The 11,966-nt window shown below is 34.4% G+C and overlaps 1 long non-coding RNA gene and 1 pseudogene across 2 annotated transcripts; one reads left to right on the top strand and one right to left on the bottom strand.

The window, feature by feature from the left end:
* Window positions 1-302: 302 nt before the first annotated feature.
* On the top strand, window positions 303-1,021 carry LOC117615421 (annotated as a pseudogene).
* A 3,123-nt stretch (window positions 1,022-4,144) lies between these two features.
* Window positions 4,145-7,006, bottom strand: LOC117620557. Of its 2 annotated transcripts, XR_004584806.1 has the most exons (4): window positions 5,964-7,006; window positions 5,821-5,894; window positions 4,927-5,014; window positions 4,145-4,368 (listed from the first exon to the last, which is right to left on the bottom strand). It is a non-coding gene; the product is annotated as an uncharacterized LOC117620557 (long non-coding RNA). The 2 variants fall into 2 exon arrangements; XR_004584805.1 differs by lacking the exon at window positions 4,145-4,368 and having other exon boundaries at window positions 4,704-5,014; window positions 5,964-7,000.
* Window positions 7,007-11,966: the final 4,960 nt, after the last annotated feature.

Here is an 11,966-nt window from a genome sequence, read left to right as displayed (position 1 = left end):
TGAGAAGTTGAGGAGGTTGTGAATTTATATATGCTTGAGAAGTTGAGGTTGTGAATTTATATTTTTTGGTTAAAGTATGCTTGAAATCAAAAGGCTTCAAAAGAAGCATCAAAATTAGGCCTAAAATGTAGAAGATTGGATTTTTATGACACAAAAAGAACTAGCGGTTTTAAACTGCTAATTCACGGTAACCGACCGCTTTTTGCGGTTTACCGCATTGGTAAACCGCAAAAAGCGGTCGGTTTGCTGTTTTAAAAATCATCATACCTCAAATAGTTGGTCGGTTTGCGATTTGGGCAAAAATTCGCAGTTACCGAACCGCAACCACCCCTAATATAACCTTTGCTCTCTGGAATTGCAAGTGTTTTCTAATTATTTTCATTTGGGTTTTTTCGTTTTTGTGTTTTGGGATTATTTAGTTTCTAAAGCAACCACAACAACAAGAACAGCAGCAGATTAAAAGGGTTTTGATTAATATTAGGTAGCTTCTAATTTTTCTCGAGATGGAAGGAGAGTATTGCTGTTCTCCATCTTCATCATCTTCAACAACCACAACAACAAGCATAGAGAAGCGCAAGCAGAGGCAAAACCAGCAGCAATAGCAACAAGTAGGAGGCAACCATGATCATCGTCATCAAGAAAAGCAATACAGAGGGATAAGGATGAGGAAGTGGGTGGCTGAGATTAGAGAACCTAACAAAAGGTCTCGAATCTGGCTTGGTTCTTACACGACGCTGGTTGTTGCCGCCAGAGCATATGACACCGCCGTTTTCTACCTCAGATGCCCTTCTGCGCGCCTCAACTTCCCAGAACTTGTGTTCCAAGAAGACGGCAGCAGCTACATGACATGTCGATTGCTTCGATACGAAAGAAGGCTACGGAGGTTGGGGCAAAGGTCGACGCCGTCGAGACTGCTCACCGCTCACCAATATCAAAGTAAAAAACAACGTCGAGCCTGGTGAATTTCTAGAAGCTTGATTTAAATAAGTATCCTGGCCCAGAAAACTCTACTGAAAATTAATTGAAAAAAAAAAGTGGAAGAAAGAAAGAAGGGAAGGAAATTATATATATATATATATTATAATTTTAGATTGATTTTGACAATTATATCCCTGGATTTAACAATTTTTTTGACAGAGGGACTATTTAAGAGCACCTACATTAACGTTATGGACCATGAGTGATACAAAAAAACTTTAAGGATGCAATCTGATAGTTTCGCAAACATCAGGGATGTTTTGTGATAAAAAAGCCCTTTTAAAAATAAACTCTGCCTTTTGCTCTCTATATATACATAAAGATGTGGAGTTTGGTTTTATATCCCTCTTAAATGAAGGGACAGTGTGTTAGGAAATTTTATTGAACACGGACAAATCTATCTTGGCACAAATTCGTCGGTAGATGTCTATTCCGGCAAAAATTCATCGGCACATGTCGACAAAAGAATTTAAAAGAATTAAATGCTATTAAATAAGTAAATTCTGATATTAATTAAAATATTTAAATACTAATTAATATCTTAGCCTCATTTAATTACTAATTAAAGAAATTAAATAACGCTAAGGTATTTCTTAATTACAAACATTACTTAATTAGCTTTCCCGACAAAATTTCAAGTCCTAATTGCCCTATAATAGGTTTAGGGCTAGAGTTCGAGGATTGCGAACAATTTTGGAACAAGTTCGGATAAGTTCTAGAGTGGTGTTTGGTTCGATACTTGAATTTAGGGTTTGGAAATTCATTTTGGGAATACTTTTTTTTTTTATTTTACCTTTAGTCTTTTAGCTAACTTTTTAAGTGTAATTATGAAGAAAATTTGGATACCAATTTATTTGCCAATTCTTAGTTTTGTACCGCTCAAATGCAAGTAGATCAAATTTTTGTTCTGAAAATGCAATGAGAGGATAGAAGTCGGAGTTCAAGGAAATATTAGCCACAATTGGTAAGGACCAGAATGTGGACTTCAAATTTAAATTATAATCATGTGTACAATTTAGCAAATTGGAAGTTCAGTTGAGATTAGATTTTTGCATTGATTTGAAGTGATATATGAGCTTTACGAAACACGTAATACCAAAGATGTGGAGATTAAGATCTTGAGATGGGAAGTGATATTTGTACAAGAGTAGAGAATTTGGTAGGAACTGTATTTGATTGGTACACTTTCCCTTTATACTGCATTTTGATATTTGTCGTATAGTTTTGGTGGTGGACCCATAAAATTATAGTTGATGAATTAAGCTGTACCTCTCCGAGTATATGTAAATCATGAACACTAATATAAATACATGATAAACACTCATCGACATAGCAAGTCGATGAAACTATGATGCTTCTGCCATGGCATTGGCAGCCCTCTAGCTTTTATTTATTTATTTATTTATTTATTGAGAAAGACACACTATATAGTTTACTAATTTGGAAAATAGGAATTCAATTTCACCTGATTAGGATAAAGCCAAAGACAAAAAAGTAGTACCTAATTTTACAACAATGTAATTGAAAACAACAAAATTACACACAATGTTACTCCATCTAAGTCAAGCACACTATGTCACATGTCCACCTCCCGCAATCTCTCTATTGTCATGCGGCTTTACTGGGGTCTTTTTTTTAAAAAACAATTTATAAATAGTATAGCCAAGTGGCTATAATGAGTATAGCCGTGTGGCTATAATGCGTATAGCCGATCGGTTATACACTTTAAGTGTATTAAAATTACAAGGCGCATAGCCGCGCGGCTATTCTATTTATTAACAAAAATTAAAAGAAAAGGACCCTTCTAGTTGCATTAGTTTATATTTTATGGATATTAATTTTCAATCAATAATATGTGAAAATTTTTGTGTATACACACGTGACTTTTGTGTGTATTGTTGAAAATTTGGTAAAAAATAATTATATTAAACATGAAAAATACCTTCATCCATATACAATACGAGTATTAAACATGAAAATATGTACGTGTACAAAACAAGTATTAAAAAATATGTACGTATACTCATCATAGCCGTGAACCACTTGGCGCAAGGCGGTCCTCTTTTTTTTTGTATAAATTGTGTAGCCGTGCGGCTATATTGGGATTTTTAAAAAAAATAAACAACCGTATATACAGTTTTTTGAATTATTAAAAAATCGTATAGCCGCACGGCTATACTCTTTTTACACTTGGGAACAAATTGGAAGGCGCTAGACAGTCTTTTATATATATAAATAGTATAGCCGGGCGGCTATACGCGGGATTTTTTTAAAAGTAAACAAGCGTATAGCCGGAAGGCCATACTGCTTTTTATGATTATTTTAAAAAAGTATAGCCGCGCAGCTATACTTTTTTTGCCACGTAGGAGAGAATCGATAGGCGCTACCAGGCGCTAGGCGGTCCTTTTTTTAAAAATAAATAGTATAGGCGCGCAGCTATACTTAGAATTTTTTATAACATACACTAGTATAGCTGAACGGCTATACTGCTTTTTTTTAATTATTAAACAAGAGTATAGCGGCCCAGCTATACTGGGTTCCTTTTTTTATATATATATTTTTTTATATAAATAGTATAGCCAAACGGCTATACTCTTTACTTTTTTCTTTTTTTTAATAACGTCCTCCACTACCCCTCCCCAACCCCTGATTAAGCTATCCAGCTTCGTTTTGTTCCACGAAGGCTGCCTTCCTCTCTAATCTTTTTTTGAATTGTTTTTCCCGGATTTTTGTTTATTGATAATAGTAGTTTCGAATATTATCCATTAGTATTAGTTTTTATACAAGATAGGTACATTATTTACCTATATACACCTATATTTTTATATTTAACTGTCATTTAGGTGGTCTAGCAACTTCACACAATGTTTGTCCGCAACACTAAGAGCATCTCCAACCGATGTGTCAAAAGTGCCACATAGACATTTAATAACTAGAAATAACATCTCATATCACTCCAACCGATGTGTCAAAGCTGATATGGAATGAGTGCTGGAGGTTGAGATGTTATTTTTGACATCCCAAAAGCAAGATGTCAAATGAATATTTTATTATTTTTTAAAAATAGCTGGCTATTACTTTAATTTATTATTTTATTATTATTATTTTTTCTTCTTTATCTTAAATGATTTGACTGTTACAATAATTATTTATTTAACATATCAGGTGGAGTGTAAAACTGTGTAAATGTCAAATTGCCATATCAGCCATCAAATTTAAATTTAATGTTTGGTATTTGACATCTCCCTTAGAGATACTCTAATACACCATAAAGCGATGTGCCCATAATCGGATTCCAATCCAATTACGGATTAACAAGCATGCTCAATTTGATTCCTCGAGACCATAAACCAAACTCCTTCCAGATCCTCAATATTATTTAATTGAACCCTGCATTGAGAGAGAAAGATACCGGTCAACCATGGCAATTATTAGGCCTACTAGATGATGATTCTCAAGCCTCCTTTAAATGTTCAAGGTTGTGTGTTGATAAATTGTAAAGTGAAGAGATATGAAAGATGATGAAAAAAGAAAGATAGGTGACAGTCATGGCAGGCTGTGGGGGTGGGGGGCTTCGACGGCGAGGAATGGTTGTGGCTGCTTTTTTTCTCCTCTAATTTCTCCACTATGTATATCAATCAATCAAGCCAAACAGGATACGAATAATAAACCGATTTGGTTAATATTGAGTCCTACAAGTAATTAATTAATGGTGGACTAATATATGACCTGAAAACGAATGTCATGATTTCAATGCATGAAAATTTTGAGCAACCAGAAACAAGTAGCATAAAAGGGTTTGACATCATTAACTTGCTTTGGATGCATGTCATGGTTTTTGTCATTAAAGATGACAATTAATTCACCAATGCTCTTCTTAGAGTAATTAAAATTACACAACTCAACATAAGATCTTCTCAGAAATCATATAAAGTCCTTGTGACAAACCGGCTTAATTCAACCAGAAGATCTTCATTCGAAGTGCTTTCATAAAACATTACACCCCCAAAAACAGCATAGTCAATGTCATCACGCCCTGCAATTCCAGAGCAGAAGACTCTGTATCCTTCCCACATAAAAGAAATTTCTCTGCCCTGCCTCTACTTTGATGTCTACGTTTTTTATCATAATTCTTCAACACCCATATATCAAATTTGTTAGCTTTTGGTATTGAAGAAACATATATAAATTGATAGTAGCAGTATTTTGTAAATGCATGTCAGCAAAAGATGGACAGTGAGTCCAACTGGAACCCCAAATCATGTTACACAAGGTGAACCTAAAATTTGACCAAACGATCAGCTCTATAGCGGACCTGCTCAAATGCAAGGCAATGCAGACAATAGTGGTGAACATTGTCAATTTATTCATCAATTGGCAGATGGAAACAAAGAATCTGTATCTTGAAAAGAAGTTATGCATTCATGTGAAACTTCATCAGTTGAAGAGCACCAGCAGAAATGCGTCACTAGGCTACACAAGGTTTTAGAGACACAATGCAAACAAAAAATTGATTTTGTTGGCACTTTCGATGTAGACAATTATGGTTAGACTATTTCGTTGTTGGCAATCTTAGTATGAGTCAAATAAAAAATCAAGAACAATTAGTGGGTATGAAACTGGATCGTCAGGCTACTAGACCGACCTCTATCAAACAAATAGTTTAACTGTTACTGCTCAATTTTACTTAGACATTTGATCGAACACTTGGTGGGTATTTTGTAAGTGAAAACACAACCCAACTTTATTTAGGCATTTGATCGAACACTTGGTGGGCATGCGAGCAAAACCATAATTCACTTTTCATCAAATATTATCGAGAGAAAGAGCAAGAAACGATACCGATGAATATTACTCATGATCCGCGCCGGCCGTTTTGATGATTTGCACAAACACATGCTAAGAACCTAACCGGCCTGCAATTCACCACTCATGACTATTAATTTTGCAAATACATCAGCAAGAGCCAGAGAGAGATGATTTACCTCATGCGGCGGATTCCGGACATCTCTTCTGGCTCATCCACCAGTTGTTGGTTATGTAGCCGAAAGACGACCCGTCCGTAGGCAGCGAAATACTGCGCTGCAAAGATCAACGTGGTGGTACCAGCAGCAAGTATCGCAGTGACATGAATGCTTCTGGGGCCCAAATCAGCCATTCGATCCAAAAATCTCATCCCCCTGATAACTGTGCGATCCCCAATTTGCAGCGTAGCAAATAGTTCGCCTTTCCCATCATCATCACCCTCGACCTCTCGTATCTGAACAACTACTCCCGTGTCGTTTACGAGATCAGTCATTCGAGCAAACAAACACGCCATTAATCAGACAGGCAGCTGCCCAAGGGCTCTGGAAGCGGTATCTACAGTCTTCTTTACAGGGTTTTAGTACTTTTAGCCATGGATCAAAATAAAAAATAAAAATAAAAATAAAAATCTTTCTAGATCCCCAGATGAAGAAAAATTCAACGCCCATCACTCCGTAGATGTCAACCGCGGCGGCGAAGACCTTTCAAACTTCTGGGCTTTCTTCAACCACTCCCCTTCTAATTTATTTAAAATAATGCTCAGTCAAAAGACCCAGTCCCGTTTCACAGTCAAAACAAACTTGATGAATATTTTCAGAAAAGATTGATCCCAACGGGATTTGAACTCCGAATATCCTACAAACTAGGAATTGTAAATCAATCCCACTACGGCAACGATTGCTGTAATGTCATGAATGTACAACGTTATATTTAACTCTCACATCAAATAAATGCATACGGATATCAAAGCAACAGCAATTGCCACAAGGCCCACAACAGTGAGAATGACAGTCCGATATCAAATTCTGGAGCTGAACTTTCCACAATGGTTACTGGGCAAATCTGGTGTGCTCTGAGCAAGTCCATGTATCCTTTGATTCGAATTCGAAACGTTTGAGCTTCTTGCTGCATGCTTTCTATGTTACTTGAGTAACGTAGCATGCATTTTTCGTCGTAGAAAAGGGCTGCTCATGAGTCACAGAATGAAAAAAGGAACAACAGAAATCTTGGCGAAAGCATTGTATTGTTTGCACCATGCACTCTTTAATATATAGGAACATTTGTCTCGACAAATGAGCCCTCGTGCTGTGACCACAATTTTGTCGTTTATTGTAATTGTTGATTTATAGTGTGTTGGTCAAAAAAATGAAGGGAACTGCTTTGTAAGTTTGTGTTTAAAAAATACAACCTGTTTGACACGTTTTCATTCCTTGATCAACCCATACGAACATGGCATTAACAAATGAAATTGCTTGTAAAGACATCATTAATTTCAAACTTCGTTTTCCCTGTTTTGCTTTTGCTTTGGACCAAATATCATGAGTTCACTACACACGCTTGGATATGATCAACCGCAGCTGGCAAACCTCAACTATTTAGCTGAGGAGCTGACCAGCGTTTTTCCTTTGGACATAAGCAGGCAAGACGGCCGTTTATAGCCTCTAAATGAGGAGGACCCCCAATTTATATAAATTTCTAAGCATCTAGGCAAATTATACTTTGTAATATGGTTCATACAACTTGTTGTAACAGGTTCCAACTCAAAAAAACTACTTCTAAGCAAATTACCTAGTTGAATAAAATCAATGCAAATTACCTAGTTGAATAAAATCAATAAATAAAAACCAATTTTCAAGTTTCTTAATTCTGCAAAAGCAACTCGCGACAAAAAAAACTTATTGGATTTACCCTTTTTTTCTCAATGATTCAATGAAGTCTGAAGTCTGAAGTCTGAATTATTTAACAAGTATGGTGATGACCATTTCCCTTTTATTAATTTTATGCCATTAACAAGAGGGGTTTGGAAAAGAAGCAAAATCATCAAGAATAAGTTAGGAAGGTTGTGAATCAATATCTTAGGAATAACTTGGGCATGGCTTACACTTACACAAGCAACATCATCATCCACAAAATTAACTTCTCTAAGAGCACTTCCAATAGTTTGCCCTTTATCATGGTAAGGGAGGGGTGGAGGGGCTAGGGCAGCTACTATTCACTTGAATAGTGGCTGCCCTTGCCATATTAAGCAATGTGTGTTTCCAGCAGTTGCCCTTTGCCATGGCAAATACTATTCATTTTATAATTTTTTTCACAACTTTTTTTACCCAAACAATTAATTTGGATAATATTTTCAGATAAGATTTTATTTTATTAGTTGTATTGGTTGGTATTTATAAATATAAAAAAAAAAGTATGAGGATTTGGTGTTAAAAGTGAAGAGTATTGGTTGATATTTATAGACAGTGGCGGACCCATAATTTTTTTAGCGAAGGTGCAATATTGACTAAGTATGCAAAATGGTTTTTCGGAATAATCATTTTCTCAAAATAATTTTTAGCGGCTTTTATTCCTTACACATCAAATAAGAAAACTTGATTTTATGGGATTTTAGTATGAAGTATATATTGACTTCATGAGCCATCATTTTTAGCCTAAATTGTATTTTCCACTAAAACCGATTTTTCATATTTTGATTTGGTAGGAATTTGATTTTCTAGTATTTTTATTTGAATCCAAATGTGGGGTACTTCCTTATTTAGATTGTAAACTTAAGTAAATGGAGTAATATAAAAATAAATTAAAGTAAAAGGACAAAGACATTTTGAAAATAAGGTGTAGAGAAAAAAAAAATCAGTAATTTTTTGGTTTTTTTTTTCATTTTTTTATTGCACAAAAATTGGCTGCCATTTGATTGCTGGAAAAAATATGATCGGAGAGCCCAGCGCACGCCACGTGGACTAAGGCACTGTAGGGCTGACCTCAGCCTTGCCCTCGGGCTAGCCCAGTCTGCTGGGTCCCACCATCTGCCTGGCTTGCTTTTGTTGCTGAAAACCACTTTTTGGCCCAAACCATCCCCCAGCCCGAGTCCAACCTTCGCTATTGGAAATGCTCTAAGGATATGCTGAAAGAAGAAAAAACACACAAACGATAAGGCTCGATGATGAATATCCTTGATAATAGTATGATTATTCCGTGATATAGAACATGGACCAACAATGCAGTCAATAAAGAGCTAAAATGACCTTTAATCCGGATTTTGTTTTATCCAACACGCAAAGCATTGAGAAGAGTGTCCTTTTTTTTGTGTGTGGAGCAGACGCTCTACAAAATAGAAGTACTTTTAAAAAGTATAAAGATAGCAAGAAAACTATCCTGATTTTGTTGTATCACAAAGCATTGAGAAGAGCATCCTTATTAAGCAATTCTCTTATTTGGTCATTTTATAAGTATTTACCCCTTTTTAATAGTTAGACCAATATATATTATTCATATTTTAATCAATTTAAAATTAAAAAGGAAAAAAGAAAATGTGGGAACACATAGTGACATATAGGTAACGAACGGAGAGATCTGATGGAAACCTAACATTGGAACCACCTTGTAACAAATTTAAAAAACCGGGGTGTGTTATAGTAAAAATAAAAAAGGTAGGGACTAATATATCTTAAGGGTGAAACCATAGGGTACTAAACTGTAATTGACATGACTTAAGGGTCTTAAAGTTATATTCTAGTAGTATAGCCGGGTGGCTATACTCTATAAATAGAATTTTAATGGTACAACCGCACGACTGTACTATTTAAATAGAATGTTTTAAAAGTTTAGCCCATACTCTATAAATAGAGTATTTTAAACGTAGAGCCGCACCAATATACCCTTTAAATAGCATAATTTTGATTTCTTATTTCGTCGAGAGAGGACTAATTCGACAAATTTCACCGAGATAGACCTATGCCGACAGAATGTCATCCGGAGCTCGCTTTTTACTTTTAAACAAATTTAATTTTAAACATATAAAATTAGTTTCTTTCCTCTTTTTTTTTTTTGGCCAACTTCTTTAGTTTAATATATGTAATTAAGTAATATTTTAGTCTTTCTTAATTACTTTAATTAATAATTATGTTTTAAATTATTATTTCTTTAGGGTATTTTTAAATATTTTACACATTTCGTAAATTACTTAATAAATAGAAATTAATTATTTTAAATTATTTTGTCGACTTTTTTTTTAATACATTTTTTATATAGAAAATTAGTTTGGGTAAATCCAAGTCTTGAATAAAAAACCCTAGCTTTCGAACTTGTTCCAAAACCTTTCCCGAGCCTCAAACCGTAATCTTAATCCAACTAAGGAGTAGATACTTTCTTTTCTTTTTCAATGTGGGACTCAAGTTCATATATTTCAATCAAACTCCAACAAGTAGTTGATATTATCGAATCACGTTGTGACTTGAATTTAAGTTTTGAAGCTAAAATCCATTCTTGGGATAATAAAATATTTGGGTACCAAAACCAAATTTCTAGGATTTGTATTGAAATATTTAATACTAATTATTCACTAAAGAAATAATAATTAAAACATAATTACTAATGAAAGTATTTAAATAAAGATAAGATATATTGTAGCTGTATAGCCCCGCGGCTATACTCTATACATAGAATTTTAAAAGTACAGCAAAATATAACCAAATACAACAATAACAGATCCGCACGATCAAGATCTGATCTTGCAGTCATAAGATCTGCTAGATATGTGATGGTGAAAGAAATTGAGAGATAAACAACACAGAGAAGAGAGGGAGAAATATGAAAGAAAAAGAGGAGAAGTCGGAGAGGAAGAAGAGAGAAGGAGAACCAATAAGAAGAAAAAAAAAATGTCTGTAAGAGAAGGAAAAGGGTCACCACAAAAAAGAGGAGAGAAAGATAATGTGGACTTGGGCTTTTTAGTTGGTGAAATGGGCCAGTGAACTTGGGATAAGGGTTTTTTTTTCGCCTGAAACTTGGGATAGGGCTTTAAGCATTGGGTATTTGGTATATTAAAAAAAATATTAAGACAACGGGTCCAGTTTAGCCCAGTTCGATTTTTTCATTACAAGAATCCTCGGACCAAATCAGTTTGGTTTGGTTTTTGATCAACTCGGTCCATTTTTTGGTCAACCTAATTTTTTCAATCCCAATTCAGCTCAGTTTTTTTGTTTGAATGCCCACCTCTACTTAGTGCCTATTTGACATTGTTTATTTGGGTTGATAAGTGATTTTTAAAAAAAATTTGGGAAGCTCAACCCGTTTGGTAAACTATGAGAAAATCACTTACTATTAAAAATTGTTATGAGAGAAAACTATAAGGGAAAGCATATAATTAGGTGCTTTCATTTTCTGATTATGCATGAATCAGTTTTGAAAGGGCATTAGGTTTAATGATAATGGGTGAATCATTTTCTCAATATGCGGGAATCAGTACCAACAACACTTTTGACAAAAAATTTACCAAAAGCTAAATTGCTTTCTCTCACAAGCTCACAGCTGATTTCTCTTACAGCAAATCTGACAGTGATTATTTTTACAGCACAGCAGTGCCAAACTGACCCTTAAAATCACATAAAGTGATTATATAGAGAAGTGATTCTCCATAGAAATAATTTTTGGTCTATCTATAATCATTCCTAAACGAGCCTTTAATCAGCTAAGGCATTTTTACTTCTCCATATAAATGATTATTGGTCTATCTATAATCATTCCTAAACGAACCTTTAATCAACTAAGGCATTTTTAGATATTTTGAATGTTTCACCATTCTTTGTCTATACACCTTTATATATAGATAAATGAAAAAAATATTAAATAAGTAAACAAGTTAATGGGTCAGATTTGTGTTTAAAATAATTTCACGTGATTACTTTAAAACGCAACACATCATCAAATATGACTTTATATGAAAATACATGCATTCATATCAAATTAAATACTTTACAATTGAAAAATCAAACCAACATTAGTATAATATATTATTGGATTGGTATCTGTTCCTCGACTTGACTTTTCTTCTTCACATAGTATTTTATTTTTATTTTATCTAATAAAGAAAAAAAGTATTCTTCCAAAAAACACTCTTGAGTCGTTTTCACTTAAAGGGGAGAAAACCAATGTTCTTCCTCCTTTTTCCCCCATTTTCAGAGATAGAA

This window comes from Prunus dulcis, chromosome 1 (genome assembly GCF_902201215.1).
Source record: "Prunus dulcis chromosome 1, ALMONDv2, whole genome shotgun sequence".
NCBI lineage: Eukaryota > Viridiplantae > Streptophyta > Magnoliopsida > Rosales > Rosaceae > Prunus > Prunus dulcis.
This window is presented reverse-complemented; position numbering and strand designations above follow the sequence as displayed.